At 43.4% G+C, this 14,524-nt stretch overlaps 1 protein-coding gene across 1 annotated transcript in view; it reads right to left on the reverse strand.

Moving 5' to 3' along the window:
• Window positions 1-14,524, reverse strand: part of MAP1B (microtubule associated protein 1B) — a 99,668-nt gene that overhangs the window by 39,682 nt on the left and 45,462 nt on the right. The window lies entirely within an intron of this gene.

The following is a 14,524-nucleotide window of genomic DNA, read 5'->3' on the forward strand; positions in this document are numbered from 1 at the left end:
TGGGTCAGAAGGCAGGGGTGGGGCCAGGGACTCTGCATTTCTGCAATCTTTCAGAGAATTCTGATCATTCTGCGGCCCCTTCTTTGAGAAACAAGACAGTGTGTATAAAGAATACACTATTGATCAACAACAACGTAGTGAGTGATCTTATTTAAAGTCATCCTCACACTGCTTTTAATGAATTCCTATCCTAATGTCTGAACATAGTGCTAGAATTATTTCCCTTGAGAGCAAATGTCATCATTAGAAGCTCAAACTTTTCCCAGTAAGTATTGATTCTAGGAATCATCTGACAGTTTTATCTGACATTTAATTTGCCATCCAACTCCTGCCATTTATCAAATCCAGGGAAACCGCCGACCTTTCACCCTCATCGGTTACTATTTAGAACCAAATCTTCACACTATTCACCCTCAAAGCCAGATACCTTAAAACCAGAAATCAAATTAGTCCTTTTGGTCCTGGCTATTGAAAAGGAAACAGAAAAAGAAAACTATAAATGGCTGACATAACAAATATCACACGTAGTATTGAACCCCTTGGATACACTCTTAAGCTCTAGGCCAAGGAGAAACAGCATGAATCGATTTTTTTTTCCCCCAGTAAAGTCCCAAATGGACTGGAGGATGATGCTGCCTCCAGTGGCGGCATCAGGCTAGGGCAAATCAACAAGCCTGGTCATCTACCAGGAAGGTTACTTCTTAAGATCAAGACCCTGACCTGGGGAGCGCCTGGGTGGCTCCGTCAGTTGAACGTCCCACTTCAGCTCAGGTCGTGATCTCAGGGCTCATGAGTTCGAGCCCCGCATCAGGTTCTCTGCTGTGGGCATGGAGCCTGCTTCAGATCTTCTGTCTGCCTCTCTTTCTTCCCCTCCCCAGCTCATGCTCTCTCACTCTCAAAAATAAACATTAAAAAAAAAAAAAAAAAAAAAAAAAAAGCGATCCTGACCTGAAAGTATGAGGCTCGAGGGATCTGATCTTAGCTGATGACCTGAGACCTGAGATCTGATCTTAGCTGATGTGGTGCCTCAGCCACCACCATCTGTGACAGGTAATAGAAAGGCAGATAGTCACATCCTATGTTCCAGCTGGTAGGAATAAATCTGGCCGTTTCTTTTCAAGCATTTGGCATAAAGCCTCAACACCAAGGGAAGTGTGATTTTTGTTGTTTGTTTTAGTGTTATTTATTTATATACTGCCTCGTTCAGAAGGCGGAGGCAGAGACGGCTAATTCACACATGCTGGTGGAATTGGCACCTGTATATTTCCACTGTGCACCGTGTCTGTGTTAACCGGTCACGGCTCGGCGCTCAGGCTGCCCAGAAAAGTACACTCAGTTCTTACCAACCTGGGGTCTTCCCTGTCCTGGGGCCGGAGGGGGATTCTCAGCACACCAGGACCACAGCCCTGACTCCTTTGTACTTCCTGTCCTTTGCCCTCAGTTATGTGCCCTGTCTGCTGACCCGGAGTGAAGTTTCACTCAGAGCCTGGTCCTCACCTTCTCTCAGTCAGGTGCTCTCCTCACATTTCCCTGACTCCACAGCACACTCTCTCTATTTTTAAAGGTCTGTTCATTAAACTCGTGGCTCCTAGACCATCTTTCATGATCTCCACCACATTTCAATCCCTTGCTGTGCTCTGACAAATGGCCCCAGAAGGACCAACATCTTGGTTCAGGTTTTCCTCTTTAGTGTGCCCCTTCTCTCATTCTAACGGAGAAGTTAAGTCTCCCCTGGCCATTTCCACGTTATTCTTTTCCACTCTCTGTATGTTGTTCTAATAGGCAGCACTGGCAGAAGAGAGCCATTTTTGAGCACTGCATAAGACATCTGAACACAAAGCCTCGGGTGATATTTGAGCCCTGCTGACTAAAAACTGAAGACCATTGCAACAAAGTCTTCACAGGCTAACTGCTCTGAGCATGTCCTCAGAGATTCTGTCACAGGGGATACTGAGCCCCTGTGTATCGGGTGGTTGCAGCTCCTCTTGTTGGGCCCAGAGACAGGAAACGTTTATCAGAAGAACTCTCTCCAACTACATACAGCCTTTGCCTCTCACCTCTCCACCCTCAACCAAACCCAAACCCTACTTCTTAGTGGCAAAATATCAATTAGAAGAGCAAAAGAAGCCGTTGCATGAACTAATTCAGTATTCTCTTAAGAACGTCATACATAGAGTTTGCCTTCTTATGGCCCTTCGCACCACTTCTTATTTTTAGAGGGGAGGGGCGGGTATGGAACCCAGCTCACTGCTGACTCAGGCCTCATGTGGAATCATACGCTGATGAACAGGAAGCAAGACCTTGACTTTCAACTCAGCCACTCAGTTTCTTCGTTTCACCCAATAGCATTTCACTTCAATGAGTTATCCTATTAAAAGTTTACGTGAAATAAACCAGTAATTTATAGTGTCTATGTATTCACTTAATTTACACGAAGTAACTGAAATTTTCAGTGTATCAGATACTCATGCCAACTGGTCACTGCATTTATTTTTCACCCCAGTGGGACAGCTGGCTTACAGGTTGCTTTAAATAAAGGGTGTTGTTTGATGACACCATTTACTATGTCATAGAGTAAGCCCTCATACCTACTTAAATCTAATCAATCCCTTGCAGATCCTGCCCACATTTTGTTTCCTCTGGGAAGATCTCCTGTCCAACTCCCAGAGTTGTCTCTTCCCTCAAAGTCCTGATGGTGGTTAATGGTCCCTAGATCACATAATTCTATATGAGCTACGGCATCCAACTAAATTAGAATGTATTAGTTAACAAAATGCTTTCACAAGCTTGTGAAAATCACGTGCCAAGTTGGCAATTTTCATGTAAATCTCAGAGAACCCAGATCAGGCATTCCACTTAGAGGCATTCAGATATTAACGGTCTTTTTCAAAATAGGACAGCTAAAAATACAGATACCTGTTGCTGCACACACCATCCATGCAATTTCAGAATAGGATTTAATATAATCATGTAGATTGAAATTCAGCCTTTAGAAATGAGTAGGTCAGGTGATGTACCTTTCAGGAACTGGAAAATATACACCTGAGTCACCATTCGTAGAAAGCTCACTGCCCTACATAAATAAAAAGGAAGCATTGTCTAGTTCTTTTTACATGATGAGAGCCTCCAAACGTCCCAAAGTGTCAAGAGTTGTTTGTTTTTTTCACAAGTACACTGAATTTTGCCTCTGGCCATTCAGCCACCCCTATTGTTCCTTAAAAAAAATTAAAGGAGGGCATCGTTAGGAAGATTTCATTTTGATTTTATATTCAACTACAAGGGAAGGGCACTCCCACATGTCCCCATACCACACTTGACTTTCTCTAGAAGATTGTAGCTGAACAACTCTATCTGCAGATCTGGGTAAATTTGATATAGGAGACAGGGAATAAGTTCAGGGCCATGTAGTTGGTTTAAGATTTACTTAACAAGCAGAGATTTGTTTCTGATACAATTCAATAAAATCTGGCTAAGGGGAGTTTTCAAACCATCGATAAATGTATTCTGAACCAACAGACATAGCTTTCCTGGGGATAAAGGTCCAAAACCTACCATGCAGAAGTGATTCAGACAAGCAGTCAAGTAAATTCTACTGTCTTCGATCTTCTTTTAACAAAAACTAAAATTCTGGGTTAGAATGAGTTCAGAGAAGAAGGCAAATAAACTGGGGAGTTTCAAAAATGCTTTTCAGAAAATCTCCAGATTTTAATTTCCATGAGAAATAACAGGTTTCCCCAAGAAAATCAGCATGCATAAAATCACTTTCTACACTCCTATCTTGCATTGTTCCCTATGGGTTGGAGTATAATGCAATTATCCATATGCACGCTAAGCAAAGTTCTTATGATGCACTACTCTTTGCTCTTTCACAAATAAAACGTGTACACTGAGAGTACATTTTGTCCCAGTAAAAATGCTGACGGGTAAGCCAGCTCTGGAGAAGAATGCACTGACTCCGGCTCCAGAGTGTGTCCTCAGAGGGGGCTCCAGAGTAGAACTGAAAGAAAGAGCATCTGATTCTGCTCCAGAAAGTAGCACTGAATACTTCCCATCTGTTTTGGAGGAGATGCTGTCCCGAGAGAAGATACAACGATGAGACAGGCACACAAAGGTTGTCGAGGGCACTACTCACTCAACACACTCAGATATCAAGAAAAGGCAAGGATTCAAAATTAAGGGTTGGAAAGGCAGAAGCCGAGCACGCCTGAGTCCTCGTTGGCTCAGGGCCTTGAGGAGCAGTGTGAGCTGCACAGGGAGGGGAGCCAAAAAGAGGTGAACAGCGCTTGACCTGTCCCCTGAGGTCCACAGTCCAAGGACAGGAGAACCTAACCTGTTCCTGATTCCTGGCTCCTTCAAAGACAAGAGGGACCCCAACACCTAGGAAGTCGTGACATACGTCCTGGGTCAGGTTTAAGTCTTTGGCACTTTTTTCTAAGAGGCTAGAAAAGTCTACTACATTCCTAACTGCAAGGCTGGAGTGCAGAAGGTCAGGGCCTAGTGACGATCACAATCAGGGATGCACATTTGTCCTAGATGATTCCTGGCGCTCTCCCCGGTCTGGCATCTGGAATTCAGTAACAAGCTTATCTTCCATGGAGAGGCAGGTACCAGTGGGTTTACCAGAGTCCAGTTATTATGCAAACCACATGGAAGAAAAAGGACGATTTTTGGCACCTGGGTGCCTCAATAAGTTAAGCGTCCAACTTTAGCTCAGGTCATGATCTCACGGTTCATGGGTTCGAGCCCCTCACTGGGCTCTACACTAGCAGCAGGCCTTGGAGCCTGCTTCAGATTCTGTGTGTCCCTCTCCCTCTCTCTCTGCCCTTTCCCCTCTTGTGCACGCTCTGTCTCTCAAAAATAAATAAACATTTAAAAAAAATAAATATTTAAATAAATATTTAAAAAAATAAACATTTAAAAAAAACATTTAATTTATATTAAAAAATAAAATAAAAATTTATTTTATCAAAATAAATTTTTAAAAAATTAAACTTAAAAACATACTTAAAAAATAATAAATTACATATTTTTCTTATTCTAAAAAATTAAGTGTTCTTGTGGTAAAGATAAGTCCACTCACCAATACTTCAACCTTTGGAATTTTGATGTCAGATGTGAAAAAAAATATTTTTCTTCCCTAGCCCATTTTTCTTTCCAATATAAAATACCTATGCACTTTTATAAGCTTCATTAGAGAAACCATTCTTTTAATATGCTGGTCTGTTTTTATTTGATTTGAAGAATGACAGTTGCCCAAGGGTATCTTAGCAAACACTATAGGCAAAAAAATATTCTAAGTGAGTCTTTCCTATTAGTGGGTAATTAATTTAAGTGGGCTCCATTGTGTGCCTTCCCCTCTCAAGTTCGCATTTGTGTCTTATCTAACCAGAGAGGTGTCTTGTCAGAGGTTATAAAGAGGGAACCAGCTCATATTTTCTGGAAGTTATGGTAACTCCTCTAGGAATTCATCTTGCCAACTTGCCCTTTTTGCCACAGGTGGAATTTTTGCCAGGATTTAAGAAATCCAACTAACCAATTTCAGACTGTGGACCAGATACTGCAGAAAACATCACACACCATTGTGCTTACTGATTTTCTCTACAACTTGCACAGAAAAGACAGGTGCTGACCGAGCAGCAATGCTCAGCCATCTTGTAAACTCGAATCCTCTGTTTCCCTTTGTTCCCTCTCTCTTTTTTTGTCATGTCTACATTTTGGCATTTCTGTGTTGCCTCTTTGGTTTCGGAGCTCTCCGACCGAGCATTTCCCGTGAAAGGGGAAAAAAGAAATATAGCAATTAGCATACATTATGCGGCTGCACCAAACTAGCATACTCACAAACATGTCTGTGTGAAGGACAAGTCGGCCCTGTTTTGTCTTGTTTCCTGGACCGTCTTGCCCTGTTCACAGCCTGCCAGTTGCCAACTAGAGATGCCCGCCCTTCCCTTCCTCTGCCTGCAACTTTCCCAGCCACTGCACAGCCCAGCCAGCTTTACTGGTTTGAAGTATTTAATGAGTTTCTAATTCAGTTTTGGCTCTGGAACCCAGCCAGCTACTGCTGCCTGGGGCTTGCATTTCCCTTGACACATTATCAGAGAACAGCCAGAAAGACAAGTCTTGTCACTATCGGACTTCAACGGGGAGGATCCTCTTGGCTTCACGTTATCAGGCGGCCTTGCTGACTGTAGACAGTACAAGGGCTAAAGGCTGTCCCTGAGAGAGCAGGGGGAGGAAGGGAGGGACACACCTCTGGATGCTCGGAACCAGCTTCTTTGGTAGGAACACTGCTCTGTCATCACAGGGCTGCAGTCCAGCAGGACAGGGAGAACTAGACTACACCAAATACTCATTGGGCCCAAATCCCATGCATTTTACATACAGGTGTCCGTCATATAACAGAACCCTGGAATACCCTCCACCATGATTCCAGGGGCCCATGCTCTCCCCTAAGATGGTAGGAATGGAAACGGGTTCACATGCCGCCCTCACTCCCCTGGACTCCCATGTGGCTCACGCAGTGGCACTCCTCAGAGGAAGGCTCTGTATAAGCCACAGAAGCTGTTACCGCAGGAGAAAATAGCAAGAAAACATTCTGACACTTAAGGGGAGCCCGGCTGGCTCAGTCGGTTAAGCATCCGACTTCAGCTCAGGTCGAGTCTCACGGTCAGTGGGTTCGAGCCCCACATCGGGCTCTGTGCTGATGGCTCAGAGCCTGGAGCCTGCTTCAGATTGTGTGTCTCCCTCTCTCTCTGCCCCTCCCCCACTCATGCTTTGTCTCTGCCTCTCAAAAATAAACATTTAAAAAATTTTTTTACTTAAAAAAAAATTCTTGACACTCAAAGAGCTGAGACATGCCTCATAAATTATTCTGTTTTTATGTTAGTGATGCAAACCACAGCTAGGATGTTTCAGTCTGCTCCTCCTGGTCTTTCTGGGGTTTTGCATATGCTGTTCCCTCTGTCTGGGATACTTGTCCCCTCCCATTTACTTGACTGCCTCCCACCGTTCCTTCAGGTCTTGGAGACACAGCAGCACCTTTGGCAAGTCTTCCCCCAGTGCCCATCCCGGAGCAGCTGCCGCTCGCTTCCTATGACCACACATGCCACACGGGGCTTCTCCACGCAGTTAGCATGGAAGCCCACTCTGATGTCAGAGATCAGATTTCAAGATGGAATCCAGTGCTTTCTCACTGACGGATGCTTGGGCATTTATTTACTATTCGTGAGTGGAGAGGACCATGTGAAAAAGCCTCCCTAATTGAAACTGTAGTTCAAGGTTTTTGAAAAGAACACAGTAATTATCGATGGAATAACAGATGTAGAATAGTTGTAAAGAGGCTTTGCAAATGAGGTAGATAGGAAAAGAGGTTGATTTAGACTAAAAGTTATAGTTAGAGATTTTTAAATAGCTGCATAAATGTATCCCACACAAGCTATGATTCTACCTATTCATAAATATCCAGGAACAAGTTGTTAAAAATAGGTAACTGACTGAATGTAGTCATTAAATAAATGACTATATTTTACTTACAAAGATGGGTTTTAGATCCAATCAACTGATAATTTAAAGCACTTTAGAGTCGAGGCACATTTCCAAAGACTGGCTGAATGGGGTCGGTTACCTCATGAGGTAGTAAGGCACCCACTGTGGAGACAGACATGAAGCTAAGAGCTAATGGTTCACCAGGAACTAGCTGGAACTAGCGGTCCTAGAAAGGTGGCTCCTGACTCCAGCTGACCCATCAGAAGTACATAGAGTGCTTGTTAAAATTACATATGACCCATCCCAATCTAGACCTGGTAAATCAGAATCCTTGGAGTCAGGGTTAAAATCTGTGAGTTTAAAACTCCAGGTGATGATTCTGATCACCAGGCAGATGTGGGGTTTAGGAAGGCTTCCATATAAGATGGCATCTAGATGGGACCTAAAAATGGTGGGTAAAATGAAGCAAGAAGGCATAGAGCAGGTTATCTCCAAGACCGGGGAAAACAAGCCCTCAGGGATGGGGTGATGCAGTCCAATGGGAGGGCTCACTGCCAGTAACCCAGTTTGTAGAAATGTGAATCTGGACAAGTCTATTCTAAATCCCTGTTTTCCAGACATTAAGTTTCAGGAAGGCTCAGTGACTTGTCCGGAGTCACAGAGCAAGATCATGGCAGAGCCCGGAGTCAAGCATGGGTATCCTGGAGCCCAAGCTTTTTCTTTCCACAGGAGCCACTGCAGAGACTAAGGATGATCCCACAAGGCTTCCTGTGTATGACTGGGATGCCTTCCTCCTATACCTGCACTCATACAGCAGACAGATGCCGTGGTATCATCCATTAAGTGGTATCATCTCAAGTGACATCAAAGGTCCTTGATTCTTAACCTAAACATTGCTCAGATTCCTTAGTAGAAGCCAAAGATGGGCTGCTGGAGAAGCAACTTAAGCTCAGTTCTTAGGTTACCTATTTGGGGGCAATGATGGCAGAAATATGGAATCTCATCCACTTAGGCTGAAACTGTTGGACACACATCCTCTCTTCTTTTAGAAAAAGAATACACTTGGGGTGCCTGGGTGGCTCAGTTGGTTAAATGTCCAACTTCGGCACAGGTCACGATCTCATGGTTAATGGGTTGGAGCCCCGCATCGGGCTCTGTGCTGACAGCTCAGAGCCTGGAGCCTGCTCCGGATTCTGTGTCCCTCACTTTCTGCCCCTCCTCCAGCTCATGCTCTGTTTCTCTCTCCAAAATAAATAAACATTAAAAAAATTTTTTTTTAAAGAAAAAGAACAGACTGACTGCAAAGCCTAACTGCCTGACTTACAAAACGCTTTAGAGTGGAGGCAGGGGACTCTAACACAGGATGTCCAGTGAGTCTCCTCTCCTCGGGCTCCTCTAGGTTTTGCTTTTACAGCCCTCAGAGACCCCTTGTGGCAAACTCCAAAAGACGGATGAAATGAAAATCCCCACACACTGTACTGGAAGGCTTTGCACCGGGCGACATAATCACCCTGAGCAACCCTCGTGGTGCTGTAATTAAATATTCAACCCGTGTGCGTTCATACAACGTAAAGGTCTCCAAGCGGAGTGTAGGGAGTGTTTTTTAATGATAATGATGTAATATTTACTAAGTCCCTACTGTGTTGGGTCCCTCAGAGTGCACGGAAACAGCAAAGCCTCTGGGCTCCACTGAGGTAATAGAATCCAAGGTCAGAAACAAAAATTGTGTGATCATCCTTCTATTTCTTTAGAGATATTTCATGAACACGACCATACAGTAATGCATGTAACCAGAAAGAGTAAGGTAGTCAGCTGTTTATAAAAAGCTACTTCCTTCTATTTTAGGTTAACTCTCTTTCAAAAAAAAAAAAAGTGCCTTCCTTTTCCTTAGAACCATTTTATTTTCATCTCATCTCTCCTCCAAGGAATAAAATAAAAAGGGAGAACAAGATGTCCTTCCCATCATGTCATGGCCCCCCATCAAAGATTTCTCAAGTTAGCAACTCTGAGGAGATGTCAGAGGAAACGAAGAGGCCTTTACGCTATCCTATTAACAATGACTTGAATGGAAAAACAAAACAAAAAAAACCCCACTTCTGCCTCTAACTTTCAGCTCTTCCTTTTTCCCCAGCTCAGACACTCATCTTGTCAATCACCACCGTTTTGCCAAGTGACATGCCATGTCTCTGGTCACAGAACATCAGGCCTTAAGCACCACCAGATCAGCCGAGCGCCCTGGTTCCTCGTGTGGAGTGAGGTCACCTACGGCGCTCAGACTCAACAGCCCGTAAGGACTCTGAACTGGCTGTCAAGTCCGGCTTTTCCAGCACCTGTTTTTTTCACCACACCATCAGTAAAGCCAAATGTGAGCTGAGAGTGCAGAAATCCCAAGGGTAGGAAAGCAGGGCAGAGGACGTCAGGAACATCACCGACCACACTAACTGGAATTTTCCCCTGTCCGTCTGTCCGCCAGATTCCTTCCTGGTGTGGGGGCTGGAGGCCCTTTGAGTGGCACGCAGTCTCTGAGAGAAGCGTTTTCGGCTTGCTCATCCCGGCCAGTACCAGTGCTAGTAACCATACAAACCATACAGCTACTCTTTATTGACAGCTTAGTATGTGTTCCTGGCATATTGTAGCATTAACTCGAATTGCCAACAAGAGCTAGCCAATGAACTTCACTGGCTATGTGGAGAAACTAAGTACAGAGAAATTCAGTAACTGGGCCAAAGCCATGGCTGGTGAGTGGCAAAGCTGTGATTTGAACCCAGGTGCATCTGGAATCAAAGCTCATCCTTTTGGCCCCCTCAGAACCACCAAGTCAAACACCCTGGCCGACTTGAGTTTGCGCTCTTTTCTGTCACCTGACCCAGACCTGGGATTCTTCCGGATGATGATACCAAAATCTAAGGGAGAGGCAATATGTTCTAACAGGACCACCATGTTGCCAAGGTCTGGGAGCACTATTAACTACTCACCTGATGCAAGTGACGTGCTCCGGAGTTAAGCAACCAAGTGGTAGATGTTCTGCCATCTTTCTGGCACATGGAATCGCCAATTCCCTAGGCCTAAGGCTAGACCTCATCTATCCAGGTAATACTCCAAGGCCCAGGACCAATGAGCACTTAATTCCATGGCCACTGTAGCTTATTCTTAAAGATCCCCACGGGCAAAGATTCTCCAACAGCCTCTAGCAAGTCACACAGGATTCTGGTCCCTGAGACGGAAAGGGTATGATTCCTCCTCCTTGTCTGTTTTCTACTTGCTGAGAATTAACAGATCTCTTACAAGTCTGAAGTTGCCTCTATACCTGTCTCAAGGAACACAGACTAGCCCTGTCACTCTCCGACAGACCTAAAATAATATATTCTAGCATAAAATGATGGCATCGCGAGGCTACTGAATTGATGCAAAAGAAGGCACCATGAAACAACGAACCACAGGAACGTTTATAAACCCTTCTGCCTTAAAGAGACTGGCAAAACAAAAAGGCTTATTTCTAAACACTGTAGTCATCCAGGCTATTTGCAACCTACACTCAATTCCTAGACAATAGTCATGGGTGCTGAAATAACTCCAGCTATTTCTAGCCTTGCAAAATAAATACAGGCTGAAAGAAAAGTATAACTTGTAGTAAACGATCTAATACTATTGCTCTTGATTAAAGATGCTATTTGCTTTTCAGAGTCTTTTCAAAAACAGCTGGGAAATGGTTACAAGAAGAGTTTTTTGTTTTGTTTTGTTTTGTTTTGTTTTGTTTTGTTTTGTTTTCGGGGTTTGTTTTTTTAAGTTCTCAACCTACAACATACAGGAGGGTTCCCAACACCGCCCATTTTCTCTGTCCCTCATCGACAGTATCTTTCCTCTGCTTCCAGATTCTCGTCTATGCTCTAAGTGAAAATGGAAATACAAGAAGATAAAGCAGTGGGTGGCACTGCTTCCCTTGCTTGGTTCAAAAGCACATTTTTGCCCTCCTCCACAAAAACTAAAGCAGTCCTGCGTTTTAGCTCTAGAGGACACCAGAAAGACAAGGCAATGACAAGGAGCTAGTCAGGTATCATCTTACCAGGTTAAAGGTATTATGTCATGTGGACAGAGGCGGCATGTCCCTGCTTCTCAAGTTCAAACAACCACGAGTGAGGTCTGGATCCCACACTATTCGCGGAAAATTGTTCCCCTTAAAATTGGGCTCAGACTCACATATGAATTCGGCATGAAACTCTAGTTCCTGGAAGACCCCTAAAATCCATGTGGAATCTTCCCAAATGTTCCTTTCTTGATTTCCATCATTCCATGCCTACGAGGCTCCCTCTAAAATCCATCAATACCTGCTTTTAGTGAACATTCAGAGAGTCTAGAAGGCACTTCATCCTCCAGGGTGTAAGATAAATCACTGTTCTAATGTTTCTCAGCAATATAAAACGTCAATTTAAACCCATACTTTCACATACAAAGCCAAGCTGGGAGATATTAATTACGTTCCACCCTTTAGGAAATAGGCACCCAGTAATACTCTTCTTTATGTTAACATATCATATTTGCCTTTTCAGGAGTGTTCACACCCTAGACATTTTTATTCCCTCCAAAGACTTAGAGAGTTGTTGCTGCTTTTAAGGATTCCTATGAAGTAAGTCAAAATGTAGGCATAATGGGGTGTAATATATTGTCTTCATATATTAAGTATATAATACTTATGTCATTTAAATATAATAGATATATATTTAATATAATTAATATCTTTAATATATTATTAAGCAGTAATATATTGACTGATTCCTAAATTCTTTCTTCAAGGAAGGATCATCTTTCTATAGTTTTTTATAGAAGACGGGGTTTTGTTGTTGTTGTTGTTGTTGTTGTTGTTGTTGTTGCTGTTGTTGTTGTTTTTAAGTCTTGACTGCATATGGCAACTGCTCTCCCAGAGGCAATGAAAGAAGCTGTGGAAATGGGCAACCTGAGTTCAAATCCAGACGTTGCAATTTGCTAGCTATAACCTCTCTGGCTCTGACCTTCAGGTTCCTCATCAATAAATGGGATGAACAGGACCCACATTTCGTAGGGCTGTAGGAAGAATGAAAAATGAGGTCTTGTCCATAGGAGCCTGGCATGTGGGCGCTCAATAAATGGGTATATCTATAATCACTATAATAATTGAAATGGGTAGATTGCCCAAATCCCAAAGTTCCTCCATAAATGAACCCTTTCAAAATCAAATTATATATATTACGTAAAACCTCCGCAGCCCCAGAATTCTTCCTGTCTCAAAGATGCTCCAACTCATTCAGGGTCATTCAGGGTCCTCTACCAGCAGCACTCACTCCTAAACGGCTCTGCCACGACCGTCCAAGAACCAAACAGCACAAGTGCCTTGTATTACCTCAATCTTGCCTCTCAACTTCTTTTTCATTTCCACTGACGCCACTTTTTGCATCTCATTAGGAAATGACCAAAATCCAAGTTGCCATTGCTCTACCAATGAATACATTGGTGATTCTCTTCAAATTAGTCATTCTAAAATCGCACAACCAAAACACCATTGAAAACTTCCCCCACTCAGCCACATGACACGCCCCTTGGGTATCCGCTGCTGCTATGTTTAAGGGAATCCAGTCACATTTTCCAAACACCTCTCTTCTCTCTGATGGCTTTAGCTGCCTAAATAGTTGTGTGAAATTAGGACAAGATTTATGGTTCATTGAGGTCTGCATCATTTTAGAGTTTCTGACTATCCTGTACAATACATCTGATTATAAGGACTGTAATAAAAATCAGAGGAAAAAGAATAATATTAGCTAGCATCTAGGAACTGCTTTCTACGTGCAAGGCAAGCGTGCTGCACGTATTATCTCCCTTACTACTGTCATTTCCCATAGTCCAAAAGCAATTACTGGAAGGTTTCGACTTTGCTTCCCCAGCAACGATCCATTACGGGATGGCCATGAATCTTACCAGGCAGGTATGGGCTGTCTACTCATTTTTTCTACTTTCAGGGACTGAGATCAATAATTCCTTTTAGATTCTTCTGCCCACTTGTCCCCCAGACTCTCCCTCCTCCCCTGTAATCAAAGATGTCCTCCGCAGTCAATCCCCGGGGAGGGTGTGGGAGCCCACTGCTGGTCGTCCCCAAGAATCCCGTCTCCATCTTGTGCTTTGGCCCCCACTGTCTGCAACCCACAGCTGCAGCTGTTGACCTATGTTTTGCTGCTATTTGCATTTCAAATAAGTTAATAAGAGCAATGAACTAAATAATAAATTGGAGATTTGTGCTTAAAACAACGATAACAAAGGCCTTTGATTAACCCAGAGTACCACAGAAAAGCAACTCAGTGATACCACTGATGATACTTTATACACATTCAGGGCCTCTCAGCTGATTACCTCGGGATTTTTATAAACATTACCCTCTCAATGCAGAGTGAAAAATAACATCTTTGCGTAGGAAAACTAGGTCAAGACAGATATAAAAGAAATGTACTGATTTGCATACGGTTACAATTAAAGTCAGTCAATCATTCATACATCTGTTTAACACACATTTACTAAGCACTGACTAAGCGCTAGTCACTGGGCCACCAGCCAGTTAGGGTGGACGTGGGGAGCTTACAATCCATTGCCCTACACAAATAAACCTACTGCGATTAGGAGTCGGGAAGGCCAAAGATCTGGTCCATCATATGCTGCTTCTCAGCGTTGACTCAAGAGGTTTTCCTGGGTCTCAGTCTCCTCAACTATAAAGTGACAGCAGATGGGGAGGGAGTTTGTACTGGCTGCTTTTGACAGTCTCTTTATGCTCTGATATTCAAAGGTAACTCAGGCACTTTGTTCTTGTTCTGTGTCCCTGTTTATGTCAGAGAAAACACTGTTTCCCATATTGTGCAGGAAAATGCATGGCAACAGAAATTGGAAACCAGGAGTACCGTGCAGTCCCTAAATCTTACCAGGCCCTGGTTTCCTAGTATACAAAATGGGAACAATGACAATTCTTATCTACAGGGTTGTTCTAAGACTTAAAAGAGGTAACGTGTGAGAAGTGTGTTGGAAAGCA

Source organism: Panthera pardus, unplaced genomic scaffold (genome assembly GCF_024362965.1).
Source record: "Panthera pardus isolate Hobbes unplaced genomic scaffold, ASM2436296v1 HiC_scaffold_2, whole genome shotgun sequence".
Classification (NCBI taxonomy): domain Eukaryota; kingdom Metazoa; phylum Chordata; class Mammalia; order Carnivora; family Felidae; genus Panthera; species Panthera pardus.